The following is a 20,579-nucleotide window of genomic DNA, read 5'->3' as shown; positions in this document are numbered from 1 at the left end:
AACAAAGACCTAACGCAGCCAAAAATAAATAAATAAAACTAAATAACAAGAGAACACCTCAATTTAACAAAACAAACAAAAAAATGGGCAAAAGATTTGAATAGACACTTTACCAAGGAAGATACATGGATGGTTAATTAAACACGTGAAAAAATGTTAAATATCATTAGTCTTTAGTGAAGTGCAAATTAAAAACACAATGCCATACTACTTACTATACACTTATTAGAATGGCTAAAATTTAAAAGGCTGATCACAGCAAGTTATTAACTAGAATGCAGAGGAAATGGAACTGTCATAAACTACTGATGGAAATGTAAAATAGGAAAATCGTTTGGGAAAACACTTTGTCAGTTACTTAAAAATTAATCATACACTTACCATATAATCCAACCATTTCATTTATAGGTATTTAATCAAGAGAAATGAAAACAGAGACTTTTACACAAATGTTCATAGCAGCTTTATTTGTGAGACTCAAACATGGGTCCAACAGAGGTAAATGGATAAACAAATTGTGATATATCCATACAATGGAACTATTCAGTAATAAAAGGGATGTGTTAATGTGGGTGAATCTCAAAAATAATTATGCTAAGTGAAAAAAACTAGACAAAAAAGAGTATATGTTACATGATTCCATTTATATAAAATTCCAGGATATGCAAACTAATCATAGTGACAGAAAGCAGATAGGTGATTGTTTGGGAATAGGAGTGAGTGGCTGGTGGAGGTGGGGGAAGGAGGGAAAGATCACTAAAGAGCATGAGGAAACTTTAGGTTGTGACGAATATATTTAATACCTTGATTGTGGTAATAGTTTCACAGGTGTATATGTATAACAAAACAAGTTGTTTACTTTTAAAATGTATAATTTATTTATCAATTATATCCTATAAAGCAATTTTTAAAAACAAACAGTATGAACTTTAGAAAAAAGATTTTCCTAAAAGAAAAGTCTAGGCCCAGATGATGTCACAGTTAAATTTTTCTTTAAAAAAAAAAGTTATGAAAGAATATTTAATAACATTGGTAAATGTTTGTTACAGAAGTAGAAAAAGCAATTATAGAATGTTGTATAATCCTTATTTTGTAAAAAGTATATTAACTGACTATATATGCATAGGAAAAGATAGAGGATAGGTACTAAAATATTATGATTATCTCTGGATGATATGTTTGATTTTATTAATTGTGCATTTCCTGCACTTTTCTTATTTTACAACAAACATAGGTTATGTTTATAATCAGAGGGAAAATGTCACTGAGGAAAAAGGAGAGGAACCTCAAAGTCTACTTGAAGACCAAAGGAGGAGGAAAAAAGCATCCCCTTTTCAGATCAGAAAACAGTGACCAAATATAAAAGATTAAGATGAAGTTCCAGCCCCCACTTCAGGAAATAACCCAGAAGTCCTCAAATTCCATTCCCTTCTATGCAAGTTTATGCCATAAATACTCAAAAATATACTAAAAAAAAAATAAAGTGGTTGTTGTCAGCCTCAAATCCATACTTCACAAAATTAACCAAATCTATGGCTCAGCTTATAATTCCCTGATCAATATAACTGCCTATTATCTAAATACAATAGTAGTTTTCAAAGAATTTTAGCAATTAAGCTTCTTTTTCAAATTAAATCTTATAGAATCCAATATTTAGAAACACTATATCATTTTATTCATGTATATTAATAATAAAAATTTAAGGTCATAAGATGTTATTCTAAAGACATATCAGATCTTTTATTCTCTATCAGTTAATATGCTGTTGGTTTCTAGTGTTTTAAAATCCAGCTCATAGCACATCTGAAATATACACACACCCCCAGAGTCTTTTATTGTGGCTTTGGAAGTAGTTGAAAATGTAATTAAACAAAATTCAAATCAAACTTTGACAGAATCCTAAAGTACTTCCCACTCACAGTTTTGCAGAATTGGTCAATAAAGGTTAATCCAAGCTTTTTAATATAGTATACAAAACCCTTCAAAATCTGTGCCCTCTCTACCCTTCCATCCTTATCTCTTACGACTCCCCGATATGTACTTATGCCCCAACATTAAACTGCTTATAGTTCATTGAACACACCACACTTTTTCTCACCCACGCTGATCTCTCTTCCTAGAACACAATCTCCTAATCTCGCCCTTCACTCATCTTCATATTCAATTCAGTCATTACTTCCTTCTGAAAGTCTTTCCTGGATGCTTCCCTTTTTGTTCCCCCCCAATCTATTCTGAGTTAAGTACCCTTGAGAGCTCTTCCATAATGCCACACGTTTATCCCTATCAATGTATTTACTTCACCACATTATAATCAGCTATTTGATACCATTTGATACTTCACTGGGCAAAGACCTCCTTGGGATCAGAGATTATGTCTTAGTCATCTTTATACCCCAAAACCCTACGCAATAGCTGGAACATGACAGGTAGTCAATAAACACTTGTTGAATGAACAGTAAGCGGTTCCTTCCACTGATCAAAAGGATAAGGAAAGCAAGAAACTACTTAGAGCTTGTAATTCCCCAACCCCAAATGCCATATAATTTGATGCTTAAAGAAAATCAGGAAATTTAACTCAAGTACATTTGGAGTGATCAATAAATGTCTAATGCTGTGCAAAGAATTATGAGTAATATAAAAGAAAGATGGGATAAGCTTTATCCTCCTGAGAGAAGAATCCCACACATAAACCAAAAAACAGGCCTCTTATTTCCAGCATGAGAGAAGGAGCAGGTCAACAAATCCTCTCCACAAAACAGCCAAAAATCAACCACGTCAGTGCTCTGGAATGCAATCAAAGGCATTCAACAAACTGAGAAGTGTTTATTCACAAAAACAACTGAACTCTGGGTAAGAACATGCGTCTACAGCATTCTTACCTTTTGGGTGCTTAGGAGTTTAACAAGGGTAGGGCAGACTGTAAAACAGCAGCCTCACCACCACTACTTGAAGGTAATCTGTTGAGCCGGTGCATTGTCAATTAAAGCAGAGATCTCTGTGGCAGCTCACAGTGAGGGCCAGTGGCACCCTTAGCCTGAGGTTGCAGGACTCCATGTAGCAAAAAGCAACAACCTGGCAGACCAGCTGGGAAGTTTACAGGAGTTCTGGGAGGTGAGAAAGCCTAAGGGGTTTAATAGATTATTTACCAGCCCACATCAAACAAAGACTGTCAAGACAAAAACAAAGACAGTCTCCTGTGCACCAGAAACGGGAGCAAGCCCAGGTCACTCACACATCCTTAGCCAACAGAGCACATGCCCAGAAGAGATGCAAGAGAGGTTGGTGGAAAGTAAAATCCAGGGCAGACGTGAACATGACCTGTGTTTGAATACACTGCCCAGCCCACACAGATCCATCAGCAATATTAGCCATATTAGTACTAGCGTTGGCCATATTAGTCCAAGCTGCTTGAACACAACCTCTGCCCAATCCTTGGCTGAACAGTAAGTTATGTAGAAATAGTAAGCCAGGTTTAAAAATAAGGAAATAAAACAGCAGAGACATCAGCAACCACAAAATGTAGGGGAAAAAGACTTCACACATTTAGACCAGACAAGTTACTAAACAAATGAACAGAAAAAAACATCAACCTTTGAGGAAAAGGTCAAAACACAGAGTTGCTTCAAAATATTATCTAAAACGTCCAGGAGGGAATTCCCTGGCGGTCCAGTGGTTAGGACCCCACACTCTTACTGCCAAGGGCCTGGGTTCAATCCCTGGTCAGGGAACTAAGATCCCACAAGCCATGCAGTGTGGCCAAAAGAATAAAAAAAAGTCCAGTATTCAAAAAAAATTATAAGCAAAAACAAAAAAACAGTATGACCCATTCCCAGGAAGGAAAACAGAAAATAGAAGCCATCCCTGCGTACTCCCAAATATTAGATTTGGCAGACAGAAAGTTCAAAGAAACTATAATAAGTATGTTCAAAGAACTAAAGGAAACCATATTTAAAGAATTCAATGAAAGTGTAATGACAATGACTCAGGACTGAAAATCTCAAAGAGGAGATAGAAACAGTTTTTTTAAATGAAGATTCTGAAGTTGTAAAGTATAATTATTGAAATAAAAACTTAAGCAGGGTTCAACAGTAGACCTGAGATGACAGAAGGCAGAAGCAATGAACCTGAAGATAGATTAGGAGAAAGTATCCACCCTGAAGAACAGAGAAAAAAAATAAAGATTGAAGGGAAATGAATTGAACTTCAGAGATCTGAAAGACAATACAAAGTGTATCAACATAAATGTAATGAGAGTTCCAGAAGAAAAAGAGAAACAAACACATAAAAGACCTTGAAAAATTAATGGCTGAAAACATCCCAAATTTAAAATATTAATTTATCTATCCAAGAAGCCCAGAAAATCCAACACAGAGATCAACACTAAGACACCACAGTCAAAAGGCTAATAGACAAAGATAAAGAAAAAATCTTAAAAGGAGCAAGAGAAAAATGACTCATCAGATATAGGAGAACAATAATATGATTAACAGGTGGCATCCCATCAGAAACAATGAGGCGAGGGAGGGAAAAATAGAATTTAAAACAAACAAACAAAAAAGCTTTCAAATAAAAATTCTATATTCAACAAAATGGTTCTTCAAAAATGATGGTGAGGGCTTCCCTGGTGGCGCAGTGGTTGAGAGTCCGCCTGCCGATGCAGGGGACGTGGGTTCGTGCCCCGGTCCGGGAGGATCCCACATGCCGCGGAGCGGCTGGGCCCGTGAGCCATGGCCGCTGAGCCTGCGCATCTGGAGCCTGTGCTCCGCAGCAGGAGAGGCCACAGCAGTGAGAGGCCCACGTATTGCAAAAAAAAAAAAAAAAAAAATGATGGTGAATTAAAGATATTTCCAGGTAAAGACTGAGAGAACTTGTTGCTGTCAGAAATGCCTGATGTGAAATACTTAAGGAAGATTTTCTGGCTGAAAAAAAAAATCACCAGAAAGTAACAAATCCACTTTTATTTTAAAAGAAATAAAACATGCTGGAAATTGTAATTATATAGGTAAATGCAAAAAAAATTTAAAAACCTCTAAAAATATAATTGCTCTCATTTCATTTCTTTTAAGCAAATTAAATTAATTAGCAAATTAGTATTAATTAAAATACTGTGTTGTTGGGCTTTTAATATGCATGCACAAAAAAAGAAGAGGAAGGACTTCCCTGGTGGTCCAGTGGTTAACACTCTGTGCTTCCACTGCAGGGGGTATGGGTTCGGTCCCTGGTTGGGGAAGTTCCACATGCCACAGTGAGGGCCAAAAAAAAAAAAGGAAGAGATAAAAAGACCTATACTGGAGCAAAGTTTCTATAATTTACCAGAATTAATTTAGTACTATTCTGAAGAAGACTGTAATAGGTTAAAACACATATTATAATCCCTAAAGCAACCACAATGAAAATAACACAATATAGTAAAAGAAATCAACAGAGGAATTAGAATGGCACAATTAAGATAACTGATAGAACACTCTACCCAAAGACTGCAGAATTCACATTCTTTTCAAACACACATGGAACACACTCCATCATACACTATATGTTGGGCCATAAGTCTCAATAAATTTTAAAAAATGACATCATTAAAGTAAGTTATCTGATCATGATGGATTTAGAGATCCACAATAGAAAGATATCTGGGAACACTCCCAAATATTGGTAAATTCAACAACACACTTCTAAGTACCCATGGATCAAAGAAATTACAAGAAAAAATTTCAAAATATATTTTGAATTGAAGTAAAACAAAAAACAGCACATCAAAATGTATAAAATGCAGTTAAAGCAGTGCCTGGAGGAAAATTTACAGCTTTAAACACATATCAGGAAAGAAGAAAGGTTTCAATAGTCTAGGTTTCCACCTTAGAAAACTAGGAGGGAAAAAAGAGCACACTAAGCCCAAAGCAAGGAGAAGAAAGAAAAAAAGAAATATCAGAGTGGAAATCAATGAAACAGGAAAAAAAAAAAATCAATGAAATAAAGGTTGATTCTTTGAAAAGATAAGCAAAGTTGTCGAACAGCTAGATTCACCAAGAAAATAACAGAAAAGATATAAATTGCCAAAATAAAGAATGAAAGGGGGAACATCATTACCAACCTTACAGTAATTTAAAGGACTTTTAAAAAATATGAACTTTATATCAACAACTTAGACAATTTATATGAACTGGACTAATTCCTGGAAACAAAAGTATCAAAACTCAAAAAAAAATAATAATAAAGAAAATCTGAATAGAAATATAACAAGTGAGGAAACCAAATTCGTGATTTAAAATCTTGCCACAAAGAAAAGCCCAGGTTCCCACAGTTTCACTGATAAATATCATCAAATAATTAGAGAAATAATAGCAATCCTTTGGAAACTACTTCAAAAAAAAAAAAATAAAAGGGGAAACGCCACGCAACTCCGTCTATGAGGCTAATGTTGCCCTGATACCAAAGCTAGACAAAGGCATCATGAGAAATGAAACCAACAGACTAAAATCCCTCATGAACATAGACACAGAATTTCTTAACAAGATTTAGGAAAACTAAACTCAGCAATATGTAAAAGACTATATAGCATGAGTAAATGAAACTGATCCTGGGAATATGGGCTTAAGCTCTGAAAGTCAATTAATGTAATGTACCATATTAACAGAATAAAGGATAAAAACCATATGATCATCTCATTGGGTGCAGAGGAAAATCTGACAAAATTCAACATCCATTCATGCCTAAAAACTCTCAACAAATTATGAATAGAAGGAAACTTCCTCAACCTAATAAAGAGAAATCTACAGAAAATGTACAGGTAACATCACACTTAATAGTGAAAATCTGCATACCTTTCCCCCAAGACCAGGAGCACTCTCAACACTTGTACTCATCCTCTCACTGGAGAGTCTAGCCCATACATTAAGGCAAAAATAAATGACAAAATGTAGTAACATTCAGATTGGAAAGAAAGTAGAAATGTTTTATTCACAGACATGATCACCTATGTAGAAACAATATATAAAAGTTGATTGTGGGCTTCCCTGGTGGTGCAGTGGTTGAGAGTCTGCCTGCCGATGCAAGGGACACAGGTTCGTGCCCCGGTCCGGGAAGATCCCACATGCCGCAGAGCGGCTGGGCCCGCGCGTCCGGAGCCTGTGCTCTGCAGCGGGGGAGGCCGCGGCAGTGAGGGGCCCGCGTACCGCAAAAAAAAAAAAAAAAAAAAAAGTTGATTGTATTATGTACTAGCAATGAACAATCTAAAAATCAAACTAAAAAACTCCATTCTCATTAGAATCAAAAACTATCAAATTCTTAGGAATAAATTTAATATAAATACAAGACACATAGAAAATTATAAAACAGCGTTGAGAGAAATTAAGAACTAAATAATTGGGAGACATTACATGTTCATGAATTGGAAGACCTAATTTTAAGTTACCAATTCTTCCCACACTGATCTATAGATTCAATGCAAATTCTATCAAATCCCAGCTAATTTTTTTTTGTAGAAACTGACAATCTGATCCTAAATTTCATATGTGAATAGAAAGGATCCAGAATCACTTTTGAAAGAGTTAGGAGATTTACACTACCCATTTTGAAACTTAGTATATAACACTACAGGAATCTAGACAGTGTGGTACTGGAGTTAAGTACAGGAGTATACATAGAACATAATTAAGGCTAAAAATAAACTCAAGTTATAAGCAACTGATTTTTTACCAAGGTACCAATACAATCCAAGGTGGAAAAGAATAGCCGTTTTAACAAATAGTGCTAGGACAAGTTGGCATCCACGTGGCATGAAAATAAAAAAGAACTTAGACCTTATCTTATACCATACACAAAATTTATTTCAATATGGATCCTAAATCTAAATGAAGGAGCCCAAAAAAAAAAAAAAAAAAAAAACGGGCTTCCCTGGTGGCGCAGTGGTTGAGAATCTGCCTGCCAATGCAGCAGACACGGGTTCGAGCCCTGGTCTGGGAGGATCCCACATGCCGCAGAGCAACTGGGCCCATGAGCCACAATTACTGAGCCTGCACGTCTGGAGCCTGTGCTCCGCAACAAGAGAGGCCACGATAGTGAGAGGCCCGCGCACCGCCATGAAGAGTGGCACCCACCTGCCACAACTAGAGACAGCCCTCGCACAGAAACGAAGACCCAACACAGCCATAAATAAATTAATTAATTTTTTTAAAAGGCTAATTTTAATAAAAACAGGAGAAATCTTTGTGACCTTGAATTAGGCAAAAAGTTCTGAAACACAAAATCAAAAGTATAAGCCATAAAACTAAAAAATGATAAATTAAACTTCATTGAAAACTTTGCGCTTCAAGGACACCATTAAGAATAAAAAAAACAAGCTACAAACTGGCAGAAAATCTTTGTAAATCTCTGATAAAAGACCTTTATCAGGAATATATAAAAAACTTTTACAACTCAATAAGAAAAAAAAAAAAACAGCTAAAAAAACGAGCAAACAACTTGAATAGATGTTCCACCAAAGAAGACTTAATAAATGGCTAATAAGCACATGAAAAAGTCAACATCATTTGTATTTAGGGAAATATAAATTAAAATCACAAGACTCTACTAGTCACCCAGTGGAAGGGCTATAATCAAAAAGGCAGAATGATACCAAGTGCTGATGAGACTGTGGAGAAACTGGATCCCTTGTACATTTTTGATTGGAATGTAATTGGTCACATTCGAAAACAATTTGGCAGTTTCTTAAAAGATTAAAAACTAATTCTGAACTGTTGTTAGAACACTTCTGTAGTGTTTTCCTCACATCAACTAATTCTCCAACTCTCCTCCATACACCAACTTGAGTGTCCTAATTTTTTTTTTTTTAATATTTATTTAGTTTGGCTGCACTGGGTCCTAGCTGCAGCACATGGCATCTTCGTTGCGGCATGTTTCAGTTGCGGCATGCGGACTTCTTAGTTGCGGCGTGCATGTGGGATCTACTTCCCCGACCAGGGATCGAACCCAGGCCCCCTGCACTGGGAGCACAGAGTCTTACCCCCTGGACCACCAGGGAAGTCCCCAGTAGTCATTCAATTTAATTCAGTTCTGACACTACCCAGAAGTACTGAAGACCCCACAGTTTAAGGGCTCAGTTTCACAAGACTGCTCCCATTTCAGACACCAGTCACAAGTCCCAGGCTGCCACCTACATTTCTGACCAACCAGCTGTAAGTCAGGGGTTCCACAACCCTCTCCTCAGGTTTTAAAATTTGCTAAAACGGCTCACAGAACTCAAAACACTTTACTATTACTGCTTTGTTATAAAGGATACAACTCAGGAGCAGCCTAATGTAAGGGTTGCATGGTGCAAGGTATGGGGAAAGAGGCACAGAGCTTCTGCCCTCTGGGAATGCCACTCTTTCAACACCGGTATTCATCAATTCAGAAGCTCCTGGAATTGCACTGTTCAAGAGTTTTTATAGTAGTCTCCATTCCCTCTTCCCAGAGGTTAGTGGGTAAGGTTGAAAATTCCAACCATCTCATTACTTGGTCTTTCTGGTGACCTGTCCCTTCTGAGGTGATCTAGGGATCCCTTCTAAATCACCACATTAGCATAAACTTAGGTGTGATCAAAAGGGGCTCATTATGAATAACAAAAGATATTCCTTATCACTCAGGAAATTCCAAGGGTTTTAGAAGCTCTGTGTCAGTAATCAGGGACAAAGACCAAATATACCCTACAACTTACCATATGACTCAGCAATTCCACTCCAAGGAATCTACCCAAGAGAAATGAAAATATATGTTCACACAAACACTTATGCAAATCTTCATGGCAGCATTATTCATAATAGCCGAAAAGTGGAAACAATCCAAAATGTCCATCAACTGAAAAATGGATAAATAAAATGTGACATATCTATACAAGAGAATACTATTCAGCAATAAAAAAGAACAAAATACTGATACATGCTACACAGATGAACCTCAAAAATATTAACTGAAAGAAGCCAGATGCAAAAGACTAGTATACATATTTTTTATTCCATTTATATGAAATGTCCAGAAAAGACAAATGTATAGAGACAGAAAGCAGCTAAATGGTTTGCTGGGACTAGGTTGGGAGGTGGATTGACTGCAAACATGCTTGGGAGAAACTGGGGAGGTTTAGTGAAAATGTTCTGAAACTGTCTTGTGATGATGGCTGTATAACTCTATAAATGTACTAAAGATCACTGAACTGTATGCTCACAATTGGGTAGAAAAGTTACCTCTTCTGAACTTTAGAAAATGTGATGATTGGACTGCTGTAATCAAGCCTAAGTTCAAATAGCCAAGCAAACAGAAAGAATCCAGGTTCTTAATGATGTCACTAAGCCAATGATTTGATAATCCTAGAACCACCTATCTGCAGACTTCTTATACATGAGTCAATAAAATTTCCTTAAGGTTAAAAATAAAAGGATATGAAAGTTCTGAGGGATACAAGAATATGTTCATTTCATTACAGAAAATTTGGAATTATCATCTGTATAGAAAGGCATCAAGGAAAAGGCAGGAATTCTGGTGGATCTTGGATAAAAGGATAAAAGATTATGATGAGGGGTACAGGGGTGGGGAGAAGAGGCAAAAAAGAAAGGTGTTTAGAAGAGTCTGTAACAGTGGAATGGATAAAAATTAACATTTAACAGGTGCCCACTATAACTGAGTCAGGCATTACAACATGTATCTTTTAATCCATATGACTCATGTGGAAAAAAAAAAGTATCATTTTACATATGAAGACATTGAGGACCCTAAAATTAAGTAATTTTTCCAAAAAGTCAAGCAGCTAGTAAAGTGGGAGAGCCAAGATTTTCATCTTCAGTCTCAGGATTCAGGCTCCAAAACATATACTTCTTCCTCTATGTTATGACGCTAACCAAAGACTTAAGCCACCCCCATTTGCAAGTTCAGATCTTTGTAGAAAGCATCTTTGCAAAGATGGGTTTACATTTATAGTGCTACACAATGTTTCTTGACTAGCAACTTTCACTTAATCAGTATACTAAATGTGATATTCATTCCTCCCTTGGCTTCCAAAACTCTACCCTTCTCTGGTTTTCCTCCCTATTCTCTTTCTCCACCTCCTTATTACATGCTGATGTTCACCAGCTCTTGTCTACACCCAGGATCTTAACTACCACTGTGGCTGACGACTTCTGACTCTGTCTCTCCAATTCAGAGAAACTCCCCAGTTTTCCTTGATGGATTAACTCCCTCCAGGCCAGGTTGAATACTTCTCTGTACACTCTCAAATTACCCTTACATAATTCTAATGAGGCATTCCTCAGTCATAATGTATCATGTCTGCAGTTCTAAGTCAGATGTCCTCCCTACATGCCCCCAGAATACACCCTTATTTATCTTTATAGCACTTCCCAGGTTATATTACAAATAATGACTTAATCCATTTCTCCTACCAAACATGCTGCTTGAGACTTGGCACTATGTCTTATTCACAATTAGCACCTAGCATAGTGCAAGACACATAATGGGCACTCAAACATTGACTAAACCAATGAATAGAAGAAATAAAACTTGCTTTAAATCGGAAGGATACAGTTTCTCAAAGAAATTTTCAGGAATTTATTTTTTGAAATGGGAAAATAGGCCAAGAAAGGTTAAGTGACTAACTTAGTCAAGCCATGGTCACCTGAGTCATAATTCTCTTCCCATAAAATCATGGTGCCTATTAATTCATGCTTATTAATCTATGCTCTCTATGAACCTCTGGAAGTAATATAAAAATGTTATCTAGAGAAGAACCATTTCAACTTCATCCACTCCAGCTCTGGCTGGCTGTATCAGTTGTGTAGAACTCGGATGTTAATTATTACTTAACAGTTTTTCTGTCCAGAATAGACTAATCTTTAATTGAACCAGTCTTTTCACATGTCCTTCACACACCATAATTCAATATATATTTATCATGCATCTCTAGGAGGAAAACATGAAAGTGATAATTTGTCAGTACTCAAAAAATATATACTTAATTATATCATACGCAATTTCAGTTTAACAATACCTCAAATGTCTGCCTTAATGTGATTCAGTTGTGAAAGACAGACTGAATGTGAACACTAGAGATACACGCTGCAACTTCATGGGGAAAACCCCTGGAGTCCAATGCTACTGTTGCCAATGGTTGCTATGCTATACTGCACAACAATTCAGAAGCTGAGACAGCCAGCTCACTAAGAAACAACTGAATCGAACCAAGATTTATAAATGTACTCTGAGACTCAACTTTTTTATACCTTTAACTGAATTAACTGTTTGTCATAAGCATCAGAAACAGAATTTTCAACAAGACTATAAAAATTACCTAGAATTTATTTAAGGACATATTTTGAGAGTGATAAGCACTTTACAGAAGAGAATGGTTAGGTTTAGGTTCCTTCTAACTCCATGAATTTTAATCCAAAAGTGATTTGAAGTTACAATATACAGAAAACAAATAACTGGACACTTCGTGACTTTAATTTCTTTCTTCCTGGATTATATCTCAAACTTAAAAAAAAAAAAATAGTGCTAGACTACAGAGTCTGTGATCCTTCCATGACCCAGAGAGGCACTCCTCACAGAAAAATATAAAACTTAAGAGAACTGCTAATTTATGAGGGCCAAATAAAAGTACTGATATAATTTCATAAATTAAGTCTTTACTAGGTAAAAAGTAAAACGGAAAAGGGCAAAATGGGGAAATAGGAAGACAGGAATGGAAGGAGACAGGGAGGAGGAAAGAAAGGAAAGACCGGGGGAAGTATTTTTTTTAAACCCAGATTCTACTAAGGAGGAACCAAGAAACTGACCAAACTCCCAAGCCCACTAGGAAACAGTGCTATAGCATTCCTGAGGGAGTCCTTATTGCTGATGTGGTCATGGGAAATTCTCAACTAGTCACACTTTCTAGTAACAGAAACTTTACCTCTAATTCCAGTGAATCCCGTCTCTCTAATCCCCTTATGGTTGACAGTTGCCCCTCCTCCCTCAGTTACTCTCAAAAGATTTTCTTTTAGTTGCACTACACTATGGGAAGAACGAAAAAAGTAGAAATACACATTCCTTATCTCTAATAAACATTCATTCAGCAACTTCTATTTGGAAGAGATTAAAGATACAGCTCACTGAGATCTGATGTCCTGTGCCTAAAGAGCTTATAATCTAGTTAGGAAGATAAGACGTACATAGATATGATAAAACAATACAGTATAAAGTATCAAATGGTAGGACTGACAAATACACTCTACAGGATTTCAGAGGTGGAGTTTAGGACGTGTTACCCCCAAATCTGCCGCTTCGGTATACTGACGTAGTTAAAGGCACTTGAGAAACAGCAGATACAAGAGGAGCACTCTGACCCTCCTTCTTCCAGAAAGCAGGAGATAAAACTCCCATGTGAAAGGTGCCATCCCCATACCAGGAGGAGAAAGACATTCTTATCGCCAGAGACGGGGAATCAAAGCCGAGAAATGTGTACAAACTTGTTAAACTAACCCTTATCTTCCTAGTCATTCCTCCACAATTTACTCCTCCTAGCCCAACACTCTGACTTGTCAATGTTTCACAAACTTGTTCTTTGTCTAAAAGATATAGACTGTCCCCAACTTAGGACTTTTTCGACTTCACAACAGTGTGAAAGCAATTCACATTCAGTAGAAACCATACATCAAATTTTTAATTTTGATCTTTGCCCAGACTAGCGATACACAGTACAACACTCTCTCATGATTCTGGGCGGCAGCAGGAGCAGCGAGCTGCAGCTCCCAGCAATCAGGAGGGTAAACAACCGATACACTTACGACGACTCTGGACCCATACAACCATTCTGTTTTTCACTTTCAGTACAGTATTCGATAAGTTACATGAGATAATCAACACTTTATTATAAAATAGGCTGTATGTTAGATGATTTTGCCCAACTGTAGGCTGATATAGGTGCTCTGAGCATGTTTAAGGCAGGCTAGACTAAGCTATGATGTTGAGTAGATTGAGTAGGTTAGGTATATTAAACCCATCAACTTATGATAGGGGAGGTAACCCCACTGTAAGTCGAGGAAGACCTGTAAAAGCTTTCTGCTCTGGTCTTCATTCTCCATGTACATGTAAAAAAAATTTTAAACTTGTATGCTTTTCTCCTATTAATCTATATCAATTTAATTCTTAGGCCCAGCCACAGACCCTAACAGGGTAGAGAACTGCACAGTTGAACTTTATAGAAAGGGTACAATTCAGATTTGAGGAAAGAAGGAAAGAAATCAGGCAGTGACATGAAGACTGGTAAGGAAAGCAGAAAGCACATAGTAGGTTTAGAGGATGGTGAAGAAACCAGTCTGGTCAGAGTATAGCTTTTCTATAAAGAACATAAACTTGAAAAGGCAGAGTTTGATGAGACTTTGAAGAGTTCAGATTAAGAAATGTGAACTTCAGTCAGCAGGAAAGAGTACTTCTGGAAAATTTTTACACAGATACACATAAACATTCCCTAAAAGTACACACAGATTAGACAACTTGAGAAAATTACTTGCTGAACCTAATACATTATGTATGACAAAGTTAAAATAAAACTCATTTTCTTTCGGCAGAGAGAGTACCTAGAAAACACACACACACACACACACACACACACACACACTTCTGACCATTCACTAATCTGTTAAGATTTCATTCTACTAAGCTTCTTGAATTAAAACTTCCCATGACAAAATGCTGACTTCTGATTACTAAGGATTTTATCACACAACGTGCATGAATCACTCTTGATTTTTCTTCTTTGCTTTTCTTTCCCATTCTTGAATATTTCATTACTTCAACATCAGCATGCAGGAAAAAGAGGGAAAGGACTAAAACGAAATCTACGGATTTTTGAAATACAGTCAGGGCATGATATAAAGAATATAAAACGGGCTTCCCTGGTGGTGCAGTGGTTGAGAGTCTGCCTGCCAATGCAGGGGACATGGGTTCGAGCCCTGGTCTGGGAGGATCCCACGTGCCGCAGAGCAACTGGGCCCGTGAGCCACGACTACTGACCTGCGTGTCTGGAGCCTGTGCTCCGCAACAAGAGAGGCCAGGATAGTGAGATGCCCGCGCACCGCGATGAAGAGTGGCCCCCGCTCGCCGCAACTAGAGAAAACCCTTGCACAGAAACGAAGACCCAACACACCCAAAAATAAATAAATAAAATTAAAAAAAAAGAATATAAAACTTCAAGTTCCGATTCCCATTACTAATAGTTTGATTTCAAAGAAGTCATTCAGTCTCACGGTGTCTCACATGTTCTCACCTACTTTCTTACATACTTGAAAGGTTACTGCATTCAAAATATCACAAAAAAAGGCTTCCCTGGTGGCGCGGTGGTTGAGAGTCCGCCTTCCGATGCAGGGGACACAGGTTCGTGCCCCGGTCCGTGAAGATCCCACATGCTGCGGAGCGGCTGGGCCCGTGAGCCATGGCCGCTGAGCCTGCGCGTCCAGAGCCTGTGCTCCACAACGGGAGAGGCCACAACAGTGAGAGGCCCGCGTACCGCCAAAAAAAAAAAAAAAAAAAAAAAAATCACAAAAAAAGTGGTCTAAAAACTAACTACCAGCGAAACTCACTTTATTGCACTTCAGACACTGCATTTTTTACATATTGTAGGTTTGTTGCAACCCTGCATTGTCAAATGATGGTTAGCACTTTTTAGCAATACAGTATTTTTTAAATTAAGGTATGTACATTTTTTAGACACAATGCACATTGCACACTTAATAGACTACAGTATAGTGTAAACATAACTTTTATATGCACTGGAAAGCAAAAACAAAAAATTCATGTGACTCGCTTTACTGCAGTGGTCTGGAACCAAACCCGCAATATCTCCAAGGTATGCCTTTACTTGCCATACAAATTATATCATTAAGGGTTCAATGAGTGGAGCAAGAGTGAGATTACTGGCTAAACCAAGGTTTAAAAACCACCTGTGAGCAATAAGTGTTCTCTCAATGCTCTGTTACCCTAAATTGGTATTACCCTACTAGTTGATAAAATTCCTAAATATAACCACACTTCACCTGGTTAGAAAATACTCAAAGGAAGGGGAACACCTGACATACTATGTCCCCAAAAACCAAAGGGTAACTCAAATCCATTTTTAACTCGCTGTAGAATCCTATACGACTCTGAAATGTAAAGCATTCTAATAATTCTAAACAAAATGCGTTTGAAATCACAGCTCAGTACAAAAGGTGAGTATGAACTATAACCACCTCCAGGCTAAACTATGAATTTAGAGAACTCTGAATCCGGATAATTGTAGGATAGATACATTTAATTACATTCTAGTTGAATATTAGACTTGTTTACAAAGATGTTGCTTGGTAACAAAAGCAGTGCTTTAACAACCCACTCAGTTTTAGATCTACTCAAGTATTTTATGCTCATAGTCTGAACACATTATGAACTATATACTACTGATATGAGAAACTAAGAACAAGTTTCTTGTTATCCTAGACATCTTCGAGATTTTACTGAAATAGTTTCATCGTTACAACTAATGTGACCAAAGGCTTTTAAAATACTTGACAATGGGCATTTTTAAGAGCTAAGTACCCATTTTTCTGGCCAAAGTTGGACACTAAGGCTACAACAAAATGTCCATTAGAGCCCAGCATGCACTCACATATTCTAACGTTATCTTTGTAATGACAGCCAACATCACAGTTAGAATTGTCTTCAGGGTCAACGAAAATGGCAGCTTATTTTTTTTCACAAATGAAACTGGAGGTACCACACGTTTAGCCAGCTTTTAAACTGAGGCTACCCAAGCACCACTCTGGAGTTCATCAAAAAGCCCCGTAAAGAGTTTCACGTGCATTTAATCGGCGACAGAACATTCTCCCAGCCTACTTTTCTAGCACCCGCTCCACTTGCTTTACGGGAAAAATAACAAAAGAAGAATTCAAGGGTAAGTTGTGAAGAAAAAAGCCATGAGCATTCCAAACCACGGACAAGACAGCGTTACGTACCAGGCTCACACTCGGACCTTGCAACGTGCGCACAGAAAACTTAACAGTGACCGGTGTTCCGGCCGCACTCGCCAGGTGGACACCTCCACTGCTCCAGCCACGGGCGCCTACGGCACTCTTCCCGCCGGGGCACTGGGGCCACGGGAGACGGTCCCGCACGCGGGGTGCAGGCCCAGCCCGTCACTCCTGGCGAGGTCTTGGCGGCCGCTCGCGGCGCAGGCTGAAGAGCAGGAGCCGGAGGGCCGAGCGCGCCCCTCGGGCTCCCGACCCCTGGAAATGTGGGGTATCCCGAGAGCTCCGAAGGCGGAAAGGGCGGCGGCGGCAATGGAGAAAAACCCCGCTCCTCCTCGCTAGACTGGCCTTCTCTGGGGTGCGGGGCCGGAGCCGAAGTCCTACTGGGAAACCAACCCCAGCCCGCCGCCCGCCACCCGCCACCCTTCAAACACCGCGGTGCGCGCTGAGTCCCGAGACCAAAGGCCGCGCGAAGCAGGAAGTCCCGCCCCCACGCCGACGTCACCGACGCCGCGGACGCCGGCGGCGGCGAGCGAGCTGAGGCCGGGGGAGCGGCCAACGACAGGGGGAACGGCGGGGCCAGGTCGGCGCTCCGAGAGGCCTCTGGGGGCCGCGGAGATCCCTAGAGCCGAAGGGAACGCACAGTCCGGGGCCCGGCACTTGCCTCATGGAGCCAGAGTGACGCGCGCAGTTGAGCGGGAAGCCGCTCTCCCTCTCCTCCTCCCCACGCAACGTCTCGGCGGTTTCCCCCAGTTTCGCGCTTCTCCTGCGCTCTGCTGGCTCGTCCGACACTTTTTCTTCCCTGAGGGCACTGATAGTGGTCCTGCCGCCACCCCCGCCTTCCTTCGTGCCCGACCGTGCAGACGGAATGAGTCTCGAAGTCTCCTGCCTACCGCGTCGGCCGTGGGGCCTCGGCCCACGAGTGGGAGCCGGCGCAGCTTGCCAGGCAGAAACGGCCAGGTCAGGAAAGAGGCCCAGGCGCGAGTCCCTCCACTCACCGCCCGCTCCAAATCTCAAAATGTTGGCTCGAGTTCAGGGCCTACTGGTCTCAGTGGTATCAATGAACTATATGTTACAAATCATTGGTCAGTGGGAAAAAGATTATCTGAGGAATTACTAAACACTGGGGACCGGCTTTACATCTGTTTCATTTGTTTAATACCAGATGACAAGAATTTAAATGTAAAGAATGAAACCATAAAAATATTACAAGAAAATCGAGGTGACTATAATCTTGAGCTGAGAAAGGCCTTTTCTGAGTATGAAGCAATAACCAGAAATCATTAAAGAAAAAAATCGATAAAAATTAACCACATAAAGATTGTTATCTACACACAAATAATAACTAATGGAATATAAACTTGTATCTTGTGGAAAAAGAAAAAAAAGTATTCCTAATACACAAAAAGCTCATACAATATCAATTTTAAAACTTAACACAATAAATAAACTTGGCAAAGGATATCAATAGGACATTCTTAAACCAAGAAAAACAAACTTCTAATTAACAAATGAAAAGATGTTCAACTTGCAAACATCCTTTTTGTCTATCAGTGTAGACAGTGAGGTGGGGACACAATTACTGTCATGCCTAACTGGTGTGAACTTGAAATTGGTACACCATTAATTACCAAAAATTTAACAAAATAATTAGGCTTTGCCCCAGCAAACTCATTTTCTAGTCATGCGCTCTAAAGAAAATAAAAAGAAAAACAGATTTACGAGGATGTTCCTCACCCCCTTTTGATCATAAGTGCTTATGGAAACAATGTAAGTACCATCGCTAGGACACTAGTTAAATATGTTATGGTACCTACACACAATGAAATACCCTTGAGCCACTAAAAACGATGATGTAAATCTCTTTATTTACACAACAATATGTCCACAGCATATAGGTTTCTTTTTCCCCCTAAAAAGCAGAGTACAGTTTAGCACGAACAGTGCTTCATCCAAACATGAGTATGCATGTGTATATATGTGAATGTAAATACAAAAAGATCAGGAAGGATGTCAGCCAAAATGCAACTGATTTTTATTTTATCTTTTGACCTTTTCTATCTTGTTTGAATTTTGTATAATGAATATATCATTTTTACAAAAACAAAATTGTGTTTTAATTAACGATGCCAGTGAAAAAGGGCCAGTTTACTACAGACCCTCACAGGTGGATAACCAATGTGAAGTAATTATATTTGGGATCTAAGTCTCAGCTTTTTAAGTGTCCACAGATTTGGTTACATTAATTTACCTAGAGTTGGACAAACTTTTATCATTTGGACATCATGATCTGACTCCCAGATTGGACTGGGTATCCTTCCTGTGTGCTCTCTGTGTGCCTCTCATGGCATTTGCCACACTGAACTATAATTCCCTCTTTCTGTCACTAGACTGTTTACTCCTACCACACACACATGCCCTTTTTCTGCCATGTTATGTGCTTATTTTCCCCTGATTCCTTTTCTGTCATCTACTTTATTATTCTGTGTATAAGTTTTCATTTTAATGTAATTACACAGATATTAAAGGGATAATTCAACAAGTTTATGCCAGAAAATTTAACTTAAGTGAAATGGACAAATTCCTGAAAAGATTACCAAAAAATTGACACAAGAAGGAAAAGAAAATCTAATTGTCCAAATACCTATGAAAGAAATTGAATTTGTAATGAAAAACCTTCCACAAATAAAACTCCAGGCCCAGATGGCTTCACCAGTAAATTTTAAAGAAGTTAAAATACCAGTCCTACACTATTTCACAAAATAGAGCAAGAAGGAACACTTCCAAATTCATTTTATAAGGCCAACATAATCCTGATACCAAAACTTAACAAGGACAGTTTACAAGAAAATTACAAACCAATATGTCCCATGAATATAGACTTTTTAAGTTTGAATGAAATATTGGCAACTTGAAACTTGCAATATAGAGGATAAGATACCATGACCAGGGAAAATTAGGTTAACACTGAAAAGTCAGTGTAATTCACCACATTAACAGGAAGAAAGAGAAAAACAAAATGATAGTCTCAATAGATGCCGAAAAAGCATTTGACAAAATTCAAAACTTACTCATGTTAAAAAACTCTCAGCAACCTGGGAATAGAAGGGAACTTCCTCAATATGATAACATGTTTGAAAAATGTAATAGTGAAATACTAAAACTTTTTCCCCTAAGATCACAAACATAAGAATGTCTGCTTTCACCACTTCTATTCAGGATGATATTGAAGATCTCAATGCAATAAAACAATAAGAAAAACCATAAAGATTGGAAAGACTTGGGCTTCCTGATTGCAAAACTTACAACAAAACTACATACATAATCAAGACAGTGCCATATTGCCAAAAACATACATAAATATAGATCAGTGGACTAGAATTCAAAGGCCAGAAGTAAACCCCTACACTTATGATCAGTTGTCTTTCGACAAATGTGCCAAGATAATTCAGTGGGGGAAAGTATAGTCTTTTCAATAAATGGTACTGGTAAAACTGGATATCCACATGGAAAAGAATGAGCTTGGACCTCATGCTATGTACAAATGTTGAAATTACTCAAAGATCCAAATGTAAG

General features: G+C 38.3%; 1 protein-coding gene across 3 annotated transcripts in view; it reads right to left on the bottom strand.

The window, feature by feature from the left end:
• CEP83 (centrosomal protein 83) overlaps window positions 1-17,091 on the bottom strand; it is a 121,597-nt gene extending 104,506 nt beyond the window's left edge. For 2 of the 3 annotated variants that reach the window (XM_081248714.1, XM_081248717.1), the window contains exon 1: window positions 16,992-17,091. The gene's annotated coding sequence lies outside the window, so the exon portion shown is untranslated. Of the gene's footprint in view, window positions 1-9,694; window positions 9,871-16,991 lie in introns of those variants that run through there. The other variant, XM_081248716.1, reaches the window with a different exon arrangement.
• Between the last annotated feature and the right edge of the window lie 3,488 nt (window positions 17,092-20,579).

Source organism: Mesoplodon bidens (genome assembly GCF_964165515.1).
Source record: "Mesoplodon bidens genome assembly, chromosome: 11".
In the NCBI taxonomy this organism is placed as follows: domain Eukaryota; kingdom Metazoa; phylum Chordata; class Mammalia; order Artiodactyla; family Ziphiidae; genus Mesoplodon; species Mesoplodon bidens.
The sequence above is the reverse complement of the archived record's forward strand: the minus strand, read 5'-3'. Positions and strand labels throughout refer to the sequence as shown.